Genomic DNA, 13,324 nt, shown 5'->3' with positions numbered 1-13,324 from the left:
CAGGAGCATGGAGGGCTAAATATGCTTCTTCATTCAGTCTGCAGGCCCAGATCCTTAGGAATGAAGCATAGGGTCTGATGACCATGTCTGATGACCAAATCCACTGAAGGACTTTTCAAATTGGAGTGCCTAGATTGGATTCTTTAAATGTCACTGATATCATTATTAAGAATTAAATGAGAGAACCCGGAGAGATAGCACAACGGCGTTTGCCTTGCAAGCAGCCAATCCAGGACCAAAGGTGGTTGGTTCGAATCCCGGTGTCCCATATGGTCCCTGTGCCTGCCAGGAGCTATTTCTGAGCAGACAGCCAGGAGTAACCCCTGAGCAATGCCGGGTGTGGCCCAAAAACAAAACACAAGAATTAAATGAGAGGGGTCGGAGAGATAGCATGAAGGAAGTGAGTTTGCCTTGCATGCAGAAGGACGGTGGTTTGAATCCTGGCATCTCATATGGTCCCCCAAGCCTGCCAGGAGCAATTTCTGAACATAGAGCCAGGATGACCCCTGAGCACTGCCTGTTGTCACCCCCCCCAAAAAAAATAGAATGAAGGAGAACAGGGGAAGGAAAAAAGAAAGAAGGAGAACAAGAGTGAAAGCATTAAAACAAAAAAATATGAACAACATTTATAGAGGTTCAAATAAAAGATGGAATGAATAGTAGCCATAATAATAGCTTCACAAACTTCAGATCAGACATGTTTTAGCAGAGAATGGGAATTATTAGTAATTGATTGCATTTTGTTATTGGGGAATTATTGAGGAGTTTGATAGATTCTAGATCACAGGTAATAGGCAGTGAGGAATGTGGAGGTTGCAGAGAGGCATCCCCCATTTTTCACATGTGTATCCCTTCTGAATGTCTGATTAGAGTTGATTATTACTCTTCATATTCATTGCTTTGAAGCCTCGAGGTATGTAGATGAAACTGGATTAAAAAAATCTCTGAGAAACTGTGAGTGCTGCCTGTGTCTGTTTGTCTCCTGTCCTGTCTTCTGAACCTCTTGGGAGTGGGCCAAAAAGGGCCCAGACAATTCGCTCTCCCAGAGGCCCATTCAAGGGGCCAGAACGCCAAGGAACTGCTTCCTAAAGTGAAAACTGGCTATAAGATAATTCGCTCTCCCAGAGGCTCCAGAAGAGCATAGCCACTTCGCTACATGGCCGTGCGCTCTTTCTAAAAAAGAACTCCATTGCAACAAGAAGAAAATATCACACTAAGAACTGAGCTGGATCACTGAAGCCCAGCATTTCTCCCAGACTGTCTTCTCTGCTGTGTGCTCGGGCCTAAGATTTTTTATGGGTTTTGTTTGCTTGGATAATTTTCCTCCAGCCTTTTTTTTGAGTCTATGTTTGTTCTGATTATTCAGTTGCATTTCTTGTAGGCAGCAGAAGGTTGGATTGAGTTTTTGATCCATTTAGCCACTCTGTCTCCTCCCTTTCTGGGTGAGTCATCTTGCCTCCAAGGAAGAAGGGTCCTTCATGGATGAAGCCTCACACATCTGTTGACAAATCTAAAAAATAATATCAATAACAACACAATAATTGTGGGGGACCTTAACACAGCTTTGTCAACACTGGATATGTCAACCAGACTAAAACCCAACAAGAATATACTAGACCTGAGAAGAGAAATGGAAGAAAGAGGCCTAGTAGATATATATATGGCACTCCACCCCCAGAAACCTGGACACACATTTTTTTCCAATGTACATGGGACATTCTCCAGTATATACTACATGCTGGCACATAAAACATACCTTCATAATATCAAGAGGATAGAAATCTTGCAGGCTGCCTTTGCTGACCACAAGAATCTGAAATTATATGTGAATTCCAAAGGGACACAGAAAAAATTTAACACCTGGAAGTTAAACGGCTTCATACTGAATAACCAGTGGGTCCAAGATGAAATCAAAGAGGAAATCAAAACTTTCCTGGAAACAAATGATAATAAAGACACAAACTATCAGAACTTGTGGGACACAGCAAAAGCAGTACTGAGAGGAAAATTTATAGCTTTGCAAGCACACATCAGGAAGGAAGAAGGGGACTACCTGAATAGCTTAATGACGCAGCTCATAGAATTAGAAAGTGCTCAACAAAAGGACCCAAAAGTAGGGAGAGAGAAGAAAATAACAAAGCTGAGAGCAGAACTCAACGAAGTGGAAACCCAAAAAACAATCCAAAAAATCAACGAAAGAAGTTGGTTATTTGAAAAAATAAACAAGATTGATAGACCACTGGGAAAACTAAAAAGAAGGAGAGAGAAACTTGATAACTCGTATAAGGAATGAAAAAGGAAGATCACTACTGATGTGGCAGAGATCCAAAGGGTAATCAGAAACTACTTTGAGAAACTTTATGCCACTAAAAATGAGAACCTGGAAAAAATGGATAAATTCTTGGACTTTTATAGTCCTCCATGGTTGAATGAAGAGGATGTAGCATATCTAAACACCCCCAACATTATTGATGAAATTAAAGCAGTAATCAAATATCTGCCCCAAAACAAAAGTCCAGGCCCAGATGGCTTCACTAATGAATTCTTTCAAATTTTCCAAGAGGAACTACTACCAATCCTGGCAAGACTCTTTCATGACATTGAAAAAATGGGAATACTTCCAAATAACTTTTATGAAGCCAATATCACCTTGATACCTAACCCAGACAGAGATGCTACAAAAAAGAAAATTACAGACTAATATTGCTGATGAATGCAGATGCAAAGATACTCAACAAAATCCTGGCAAATAAGATTCAATGCCTCATTAAGAAGATCATCCACAATGATCAAGTAGGTTTCATCCCAGGAATGCAAGGATGGTTTAACATCTGTAAATCTGTCAACATAATACACAACATCAACAACAAGAAAAATAAAAATCACATGATCATATCAATAGATGCAGAGAAAGCATTTGATAAGGTCCAACACCCATTCTTGATCAAAACTGTCAGCAAGATGGGAATGAAAGGAACCTTTCTGAATATAGTTAAGGCCATCTACCACAAGCCAGTGGCAAATATTATTCTTAATCGAGAAAAACTAAGAGCCTTCCCTCTAAATTCTGGCACAAGACAAGGCTGTCCTCTCTCACCACTCCTATTCAACATAGCACTGGAAGTACTCACTATAGAGATTAGGCAAGAAAAATATATCAAGGGAATCCAGATAGGAAAGGAAGAAGTCGAGCTCTCGCTGTTTTCAGATGACATAATACTCTACTTAGAAAACCCTAAAGACTCTAACAAAAAGATCTAGAAACAATGGACTCATATAGCAAGATGGCAGGCTACAAAATTAACACACAAAAATCAATGGCCTTTCTCTACATCAATAGTAATAAGGAAGAAATGGACATTAAGAAAACAACCCCATTCACAATAGTGCCAAACAAACTTAAATATCTTGGAATCAACTTGACTAAAAATGTGAAGGACCTATACAATGAAAACTATAAAATCTGCTACAAGAAATAAGAGAGGACATGTGGAAATGGAAACACATACCCTGCTCATGGATTGGCAGGATTAATATAATTAAAATGGCAATACTCCCCAAAGCAGTGTACAGATTTAATGCGATCCCTCTAAAGATACCCATGACACTCTTCAAAGAAGTGTATCAGGCACTTTTGAAATTCATTTGGAACAATAAACACCCTAGAATAGCTAAAGCAATCATTGGGAAAAAGAATATGCGAGGAATTACTTTCCCCAAGTTTAAACTTTACTACAAATCAATAGTTATCAAAATAGCATGGTACTGGAATAAAGATAGGCCCTCACATCAGTGGAATAGACTTGAATACTCAGAGAATGTTCCCCAGACATACAATCACCTAAATTTTGATAAAGGAGCAAGAAAACCTAAATGGAGCAAAGAAAGCCTCTTCAACAAGTGGTGTTGGCACAACTGGCTAGCCTCTTGCAAAAAATTGAACTTAGGACCCCAGTTAACATCATGTACGAAGGTAAAATCCAAATGGATTAAAGACCTCAATATCAGACCCAAAACCATAAGATATATAGAGCAACAAGTAGGCAAAACACTCCAGGATGTTGTGACTGCAGGCATATTCAAGGAGGAAACTGCACTCTCCAAGCAAGTGAAAGCAGAGATTAACAGATGGGAAATATATTAAACTGAGAAGCTTCTGCACCTCAAAGGAAATAGCGTCCAGGATACAAGAGCTACCCACTGAGTTGGAGAAACTAATTACCCAATAGCAATCAGATAAGGGGCTAATATCCAAAATATACAAGGCACTGACAGAACTTTACAAGAAAAAGACATCTAATCCCATCAAAAAATGGGGAGAAGAAATGGACAGACACTTTGACAAAGAAGAAATACAAATGGCCAAAAGACACATGAAAAAATGCTCCACATCACTAATCATCAGGGAGATGCAAATCAAAACAACTATGAGGTACCACCTCACACCACAGAGATTGGCACACACCATAAAGAATGAGAACAAACAGTGTTGGCAGGGATGTGGAGAGAAAGGAACTTACTTATCCACTGCTGGTGGGAATAATGTCTAGTTCAACCTTTAAGGAAAGCAATATGGAGATTCCTCCAAAAACTGGAAATTGAGCTCCCATATGATCCAGCTATACCACTCCTAGGAATATACCCTAGCAACACAAAAATACAATACAAAATCCCTTCCTTACACCTTTATTCATTGCATCACTATTTACCATTAGCAAGACTCTGGAAACAACCAAGATGACCTTCGACAGATGGATGGCTAAAGAAACTGTGGTACATATACACAATGGAATACTATGCAGCTGTCAGGAGAGATGAAGTCATGAAATTTTCCTATACATGGATGTACATGGAATCTATTATGCTGAGTGAAATAAGTCAGAGGGAGAGAAAAAAAACGCAGAATGGTCTCATTCATCTATGGGTTTTAAGAAAAATGAAAGACAGTCTTGCAATAATAATTTTCAGACACAAAAGAGAGAAGGGCTGGAAGTTACAGCTCATCTCATGAAGCTCCCCACAAACAGGGATGAGTTTAGTTAGAGAAATAACTACGTTTTGAACTATCCTAATAATGAGAATGTATGATGGAAATAGAAAGATTATCTATAGGACACGGTGGGGGTTTGGTGGGGAGGAGGGAGATTTGGGACATTGGTGTTGGGAATGTTGCACTGGTGGTGGGTGATGTTCTTTACATGACTGAAACCCAAACACAATCATGTATGTAATCAAGGGGTTTAAATAAAATATAAAAAAATATAAAAAATATTCAAACATTCTTATAAGTGAAAAAAAAGAAAAGAAAAATCTCTAAAGCAAAGGGACAACTGAAGAAAATAGAGGCTTCTCTGTAGTTAGTAGCTACATATTTGAAGAGATGTGGCTATTAGAAAATGACAAAATGGCTCTGAATCCAGATTCATGTTGCAAATCTTTGGACAAGTTATTAGAACTTTCTGAGCCTGTTCCCTCATTAACAGAATGGGGATGATAATAGTTTCTAATTTATTAGATTATGATGGGGACTAGGCCAGTATGTGTCAGTCAATAATCAACATCCTGGAGAATTTAAGGCCCAGAGATGTGACTTTTACCCTTGGTTTACTCATGGGCTCTGGGAGTAAGCAAACTCAAATGCTAAACTACATATTTCATTGACTTTTGTAACTACTGTTGAAATCAATATTATCCATTATTTAAGACTAGATCCTGGGTATTGAAACAATAGTCCAGTGTTTAGGGCATGCAACTAATCTGAGTTGAGTCCCTAGTACCTCAGGTGTTTTACTGAGCCTGCTAGTGGTAATCCCTGAGAGCAGAGCTGGTGTAATTCCTGAAAACTGCCTGGTGTTTCTCCCCTCCCCACCCCCCAAAAAAGACTAGGTCATTCTGTCTTCATAAGTAGAACTATGTGGAGAGGCAAAGTATAATGAAGATGTTGTGATTAAAAATTTTTGCAAATTTGTTGCATCAAATGATTGCTTGCTCTAGGCTAAACAGTTTGCTCAACATTGAGTTTTTCATCAGGAATAAGACAATCTAAAAGGTTGTCAGACTAAAATAGAAGGACACATTCATCTATCTCTACCACTGGATGATTTATGGGTGCCATTTCTGTGCTATCCCAGTAATGTTGCTCAGACTCCTTTCTCAAAGAGCCTCTATGGACAATACTTAGGACTCTCAGCAACTTCTTATGTGACCAGTGGAAATAATCTTGAGATATATGTATCATATCTTTAGTGGGATTATGAATAAAACGTGATAACCTAGAAACTTTTTGTTTTCTTTGTGGTGATTTCTCATTTTTTCTATTCTATGATCTCAAGTATTGATTTCACAGTTTAATTTCTAAGGACAATTTTCTTCTTCTTCCAATTTCTTGGCAAGCTTCTGTCTCAAATTTCATGTCTGGCCCTATATCAGATGTAGAAAGACAGTTTAGGGCAAAATGCATTTTTAAGCACTTAACATGTAAATTTGTTGGGAAATTTAGAAACTTTTTTCAGGTATTAGCAGTTCAGTCAAGAAACCAGATGTTATTTGAAAAAAGCTATGTATGGGTTGTCTCTTCACATTTATTAACAAGTTGAGAAGTGAGTTTTAAATTGGATCAATTTTTTAAGATTTTTATTTTGCATCCAGATAGTTACTGTGAAATGACCAGGATTTTCCAGGCTCTCTTTTCCATGAAATAGTGGAAAACATTAATAGCCTCACAAACTTCAGATCAGACATGTTTTAGCAGAGAATGGGAATTATTAGTAACTGATTGCATTTTGTTATTGGATCCCAACTGTCTTTCTTCCCTGAGTCTCTGGTTAAACTTGCAATATGATATTTGAAGACTGAGAAAAAATAAGAATATTTTCAGATTTCAGTCATGATGGTAAAATTTGTGATATAAACAATTTTAATACTGAATGAGTTCTAGTAAGCTACTAGCAATAGGCTACTCATTGCTTACAAAGATAGTTATTTGACATTATAGTTAATGAAGTTTCAATGTAGCATGAGAAAGGCCAGTTAAGAAAATATACATGAGTAATTCAGGGATAGGATCTTAGAAGACTATTGTATTATCTGTATGTTAGCTTGGGAATTTTTTAATAAAAAATTAAAAGAAACATTTGTCTTCAGTGGAGTAATAAATTGATTAGTAGCAAAATTCTGATCAGTTCAATTTCCTTATTTAGAGCATTGTTTATTGAAGAAGAGACTATTCTTTCTTTCTCTTCTATGTAATGCAAAACTGCTTAGAGTAGTTAGGAGAAATTGGGTATCTGTTTGGACACTCATAGATGTCAAACCTGCTTTTTCAGCTTGTCATTATCACAATAAGATTTCAACTTCTCAGAATAAGGGCTTCTTTCATCTTTTATTTTAACTTTTATAATACATATAATGTTGATATGATATGCTTTATTCCTTAAAATAGGCACAGATAAGATGTAATGACACCACAAAAGCATGATTAATTCTAACAAGATGGTTTTTCTTCTGCCATGGGCAATGAAATTGACTTCAACTTGTCTCTTTGTGTAGCTAAATGCAAAGTTCTTTTTCCTTCCTTTTCCTTTTTCCTAAGCTGTGTTCCTGGAGAATGTGTTCCCTTGAATGCTTTGACTCAAAATGTGGAAGACTGTTCTCTCTCAACAGCTCCCTGCTTACTATTCATGGTTGCCGAGGGCTGCTTGCAGAAGATAGTTCCCAGGGATGTTTTCACACTATGTAACTTCAACAATCATTTGTTGAAGTTTGAGGGTCAGGATAAGAGTGCTTATTTTCCCAAGTATGTAACTTTATTTTATTACAACTATCTTATACTTACATGAATGCTGCATTGATAGTAAACAGAGCTCCCTACCCCCAGACCACTTGAAAGTTCTGTTTATCAGTTGCCAACCAGATATCACCAACCACCCTCTCCATAACACTTTACAGTTATTTCTACAAAGAAAAGAGGGGGGGCATAAGAGAGAGCATAAAAGAGAGAATAGAGAGAATACTGTCCTGCACAACTGCAGCACAGTCATAAAACTTAGAAAATTAATGTGGACTCATGTCTGCTATGTGGAATTCAAAACTCACTTAAGTCTTGCCAGTTCTTTTTGTGCTCATCATAACAAAAGAACAGTTTGTATTCAAGCATCACATTTAGGCATTGTGCTTTTTAGTCTTTCTGGGAGAAAAAGTTCCTTAATCTTTCTTGCACTTATTATTTCTGAAGGTTTCAGGACAGTTATTTGGTCAAATGCCAGTCAATTTGTTTACTTGATATTTTCTCATGATTTTATATAGATTATTTAGGTTAAGTTCTAACACCACAAAGATAATGCTAATTGTATGTCATGGAATGTTTTTCCTGTTTTCCTTTATGTATCTTATGGTTTCAGGTATGATATCAAAGTCTTAAATCCATTTTGATTTGATACTGTTTATAGTGTTAAAGAGAGGCATGAGTTCATGTGTTTACATGTAATTGATCAGTTTTACCAGTACCACTTGGTGCAGAGGTTTCCTTGATCCATTATCAAAAATTAATTGCTTGTATACCTGGGGTTCAGTCTCAGAAAACTCAAGTCTCTTCCAGTGATCTGAGGGTCTCTGTTCCAATATGATGCTGTTTTAATGACTACTGCTTTATAGTACAATTTAAGGTTGGGGAAAGTGATGCCTCTATCTTCTTTTTCCCAAGAATTGCTTTACCTATTCATGGATATTATTGTTCCAAATGAATTTCAGTAGTGTTTGATCCACTTTGAAAAGTTCCATGGGTATCCTAAGAAGGATAGAAGTATTGACAGTTTTGACATTGTCAATCTTCCCAATCTATAAGCTGGGTATACACTTCCATTTCCTTGTGTCTCCTTTTATTTCTGAAGCAGTATTTTGTAGTTTTTAGTTAAATTCACTCCAAGATATTTTATTTTTTGAGGCGCAATTTTGAATTGGATTGCTTCTGTAATGTCTCTTTCTTCTCTTTCTTAATTTGTATATAAAAATGCCATGAATTTTTACGTGTTAATTTTGTAGCCTACCACTTTGTTATACAAATCCATTGTTTTTAGAAGTTTTTGTTAGAATCCTTAGGATTTTCTAATATAGTATCATGTAAACAGTAAGAGCTTGTCTTCTTCCTTTATGATCTGGATGCCCTTATATATTTTTCTTATGATTGCTTTGGCAAGCACTTCTAGTATATGGGACAGAAGAGGCAAGAGGGAGCAACCTTCTCTTGTGCCAGATCTTAAAGGAAAGACTTTTAGTTTTTCCTCATTTAATATAAAATTTGCCATGGGCTTGTTGTAAATGGCCTTGACTATATTGAGAAAAGTTCCATTCCTATCTTCTTTAGAGTTTTTATCATGAATAGGTGTTGGAATTTTTCCAATGCTTTTTTTGCATCTATTGATATGATCATGTGGTTTTTTGACTTGTGTATATTAAATTATCCTTGCATCTCTGAGTGAATCCTACTTGGTCATGTTGTATGACCTACTTGATGAGCTGTTGGATTCTATTTGCTAGAATTTTGTTTAAGATCTTTGCCTCTGTGTTAATCAAAGAAAATGACCTGTCTCTTTTTTTGTGGGATCTCTGTATGCTTTTGGTATCAGGGTGATGTTAGCTTCATAGAAACTATTTGGGAGTGTTTCCATTTCTTCAATTTCTTGGAGAAGCCTGAAAAATATTGGCTGTAGGTCTTCTTGAAAGTCTGAATGAAATAACTAGTGAATCCACATGGAGCTGGGCTTTTGTTGAAAAGCCTTTTAATTATCATTTCAATTTCCTCCATAGTGTTAGGTCTATTCAGATATTCCAGCTCACTTTGGTTCAACCTTAGAAGGTTATAAGGAGTCCAAGAATTTATCCATTTCTTCCAGGTTCTCTTGTTTTGTGGCATGAAGTTTCTCAAAGTAATCTCTGATTACCCTTTGAATTTCTGTAGTATCTGTAGTAACTCCCCCCCCTTTCATTTCTAGTTCAGTTTATTAAGTTTCTCTCTTTTTCTTTCCTTGTGAGTTTTATTTAGTGGCTTATCAATCTTGTTTATTTTTTCAAAGAACCAACTTTTGCTTTCATTGATCTTTTGGACTTTTGGGGGGGGGGTTCCTATTTATTAATTTCTGATCTTGCTTTGTTATTTCCTTTCCTCTTGGATGGCACTATTCTGTTCAGGTCCTCTGAATGAACAAAACAATGGATGCAAGTTCAAAAGTATAAACATATATGTACAAACCCACATTCATATACATTCCTTTAGACACTCAAATGCATACCCACCTTTACTTCTATATTTATCACTAACTATTTGATTTCATTCTACTGTATTTTGTGCATCTTCATCTGCTTTCTTTCATTATTGTTGCTTTCAGTTTTGTTAGGTAATCAATTGTGCCTTTCTGGGCCCCCCCCCCATACATGCATGTTCTCTTTGTTTGACTTGAGCTCTGCATCCCTAAAAGGCCATCCCAGTGACCTTTTATACCTAGTTGCCCTGGATGAAATTGTTCATTGAGAAGAAAGAGAAGATCTTTTATTTTTTAATTTGGCTTTTACAAGATAACATAATTTTTAATACTGAGGATATGTTTGTATGACTGGAAGAGTTCTGCAAATTTAATGAATTATTAGTTATTTCTTGCATGAACTGGGCTTTTATTTAAAGAAAACATGGCTTGCAGGTTTTTATGAGAATGTAAACTGGAGCCTATTGATTAAATATAATAAATCATGCTAATATGCAACTCTGAGTTCTTTAAGAAATGTCTTTCATTCTTCCTTTTTTTCTTCCTTTCTTCCTCACTCCTTCCCACCTTCCTTCCCTCCCTTCCTTCTTTCCTTCCTTCCTTCCTGCTTGCTTTTTTTGACTTTTAAGCCCCATTCGGGGTTGCTCAGGGTTACTCTTGGTTCTGCACCCAGAAATTACTCCTGGTGATACTCTGAGAATCATATGGGATGCTGGGGATTGGTATAGAAGGTAAACACCCTATTTACTCACTGGTATACAGATTGGTATAGAAGGTATTTACTCACAAGGTAAACACCCTATTTACTCACTGGTATATAGATTGGTATAGAAGGTATTTACTCACTGGTATATAGCTCAAGCCTAAGAAATTATATATATATATATATATATATATATATATATATATATTGGTTTTTGGGTCACACCCGGCATTGCTCAAGGGTTACTCCTGGCTGTCTGCTCAGAAATAGCTCCTGGCAGGCATGGGGGACCATATGGGACACTGGGATTCAAACCAACCACCTTTGGTCCTGGATCGGCTGCTTGCAAGGCAAACGCCGCTGTGCTATCTCTCCGGGCCCTAAGAAATATTTTTTAATCAAATTTTGGGGTTTGGGCCACACCTGCTTATCTCAAGGGTTGTTCCTGCTTTGTACCCAGAAGTTGCTTCTGAGAAGTGGATCAAACCTATGTCAGCAGCAATCAAGGCTGCTCTACTCACTTTACTATTCTTCTAGCCCAAGGAAGATTTTATTCAAAGCACTCAGTTTGGGGCCAGAGAGATAGCACAGAGGTAAGGCGTTTGCCTTTCATGCAGGAGGTCAGTGGTTTGAATCCCGGCATCCCCTATGGTTTCCCGAGCCTGCCAGGAGCAATTTCTGAGCGTGGAGCCAGGAGTAACCCCTGAGCGGTGCCAGGTGTGACACCCCTCCCCTCAAAAAAAAAGCGCTCAGTTTGATTTTGGAGCCTTAATTTGGTGGATTTATTGACTCAGGATCTCAGAAAGCTGATACTGGAAAGTAGAAACAAACAGACAGTGATAAAAAACAAAAGCTTCTGGAGATAAGGCCAGAAGTGTGAAGGTAGGTAAAGTAGAAAACAAACTATCTTATTAACAAGAGGCAGAGGCAGAGGTGTCTGTCATGCTGTTCAGAATGCATCTGAAAGCATTTCTTCTGGTATTAACCTTTAGCTGTGTCTTTCTGATTCTGACCTCAAAAATGGTGGTCAGGGGCAAAATGCCCAAAGATCTGAAAACATTTCACAAATTAGTGGTTTGTTTTCCTGGAATAAATGTGATAGTCTTAAATTTCCCAATTCCAGTAAAAAACTTCCATTTCCCCATCTTTATAATTTTTATTTTACCCATCTTTAAAGAGAAAACACTTTTCTCCTACCAGTTAAAACCTCACTCTCTTCTGTTTCAAGCCAACCTCAGCCTCAGTCCAGTTTCTGTCCCCTGATTGTCTCTCGCCCCTTTCCAATCAAACTGTCACCATCAGAACACAGAAACAGCAGTTTGCTGGTTGGTCAAACCCAGACTCCACATAACTAATCAGATGAGTTTTTATCAGTCTCCATTCTACAGTTAGTCATTTCCTCCAAGTTTGTTTTCTTCACATGACACCACATGCACCTGGGTTCACTTTTCTATCCTTCTCCTCAGTCTCCTTTGATTTCCCCCCAAACCCCCTTCTCTTGGAACATTAATGGCAGTCTACACCAGACTTAGGAGCTTGATATCTTTGCTTTACTTACAGTAGTCTTTTCATGGTCATTTTATCTAGGTCATGAGTTGAAATGTCATCTCTACACAGAAACTCTTTCCTGCATCAGTATCTCAAGTAGAGAATGTTCCCCTGAACTTAATTGTACTTATATGTACAAGTGTTTTGTGGAATTCTATTTGGGTCTCAAATAGTGATCTTAAACTCTGCACATAGAAAATGAATGTATTCATTGTAAACAAAAAGCAAACAAACTATTCTTTCAGATTTATTTATCTTAGCCAATAGGAAATCCAGTTTTTCAAGACCAAACCTTGGAATAATCTCTGATTCTGTTTCTCCCACCTGTCACAAGCAATCTGTAAGGAAATCCTATGAATTCTAGCTTTGAAACAGACCCAGAGTATGAGTAAATCTTCACTCTCTTCCTGGTCCAAATCTTCATCATTCTAGTTTGGATTTTTTTTTTCAATAGCCTTTTCCCACTTTGGTTTATTCTTAACATAGCAACTTCAGTGATTCTGCTAAAATAAATAAATAATAAATGGAAGTTTTTTCTATTTTAGGACAAATGTCCTAAAAAGGTTCTGACTTCCTATAATATGTTACCCCCACCTCTTCACATATTCCTCTCTCTTTTTTTGTTTCTGGGGGTCACTCCAGTAGTGCTCAGGACTTATTCCAGGTGGACATGGGGGATTGCTTTACTATGATTACTTTACTATGCTTTACTATGATTGCTTTGCTGTTCTATCTCACTGGCCCCACATCTCATTCTGTCATCTGCCCTTTATCACCTTATCAGATTACTCAGCCCAGTTTCAAACTTGCTTAACCC

At 37.3% G+C, this 13,324-nt stretch overlaps 1 protein-coding gene across 1 annotated transcript in view; it reads left to right on the top strand.

Annotated features, from left to right (window-relative positions):
- The window catches only part of EPDR1 (ependymin related 1), a 50,316-nt gene that overhangs the window by 2,241 nt on the left and 34,751 nt on the right, over positions 1-13,324 (top strand). The gene's annotated exons all lie outside the window — the stretch shown is intronic.

This window comes from Suncus etruscus, chromosome 10, assembly GCF_024139225.1.
Source record: "Suncus etruscus isolate mSunEtr1 chromosome 10, mSunEtr1.pri.cur, whole genome shotgun sequence".
Taxonomy (NCBI): domain Eukaryota; kingdom Metazoa; phylum Chordata; class Mammalia; order Eulipotyphla; family Soricidae; genus Suncus; species Suncus etruscus.
This window is presented reverse-complemented; position numbering and strand designations above follow the sequence as displayed.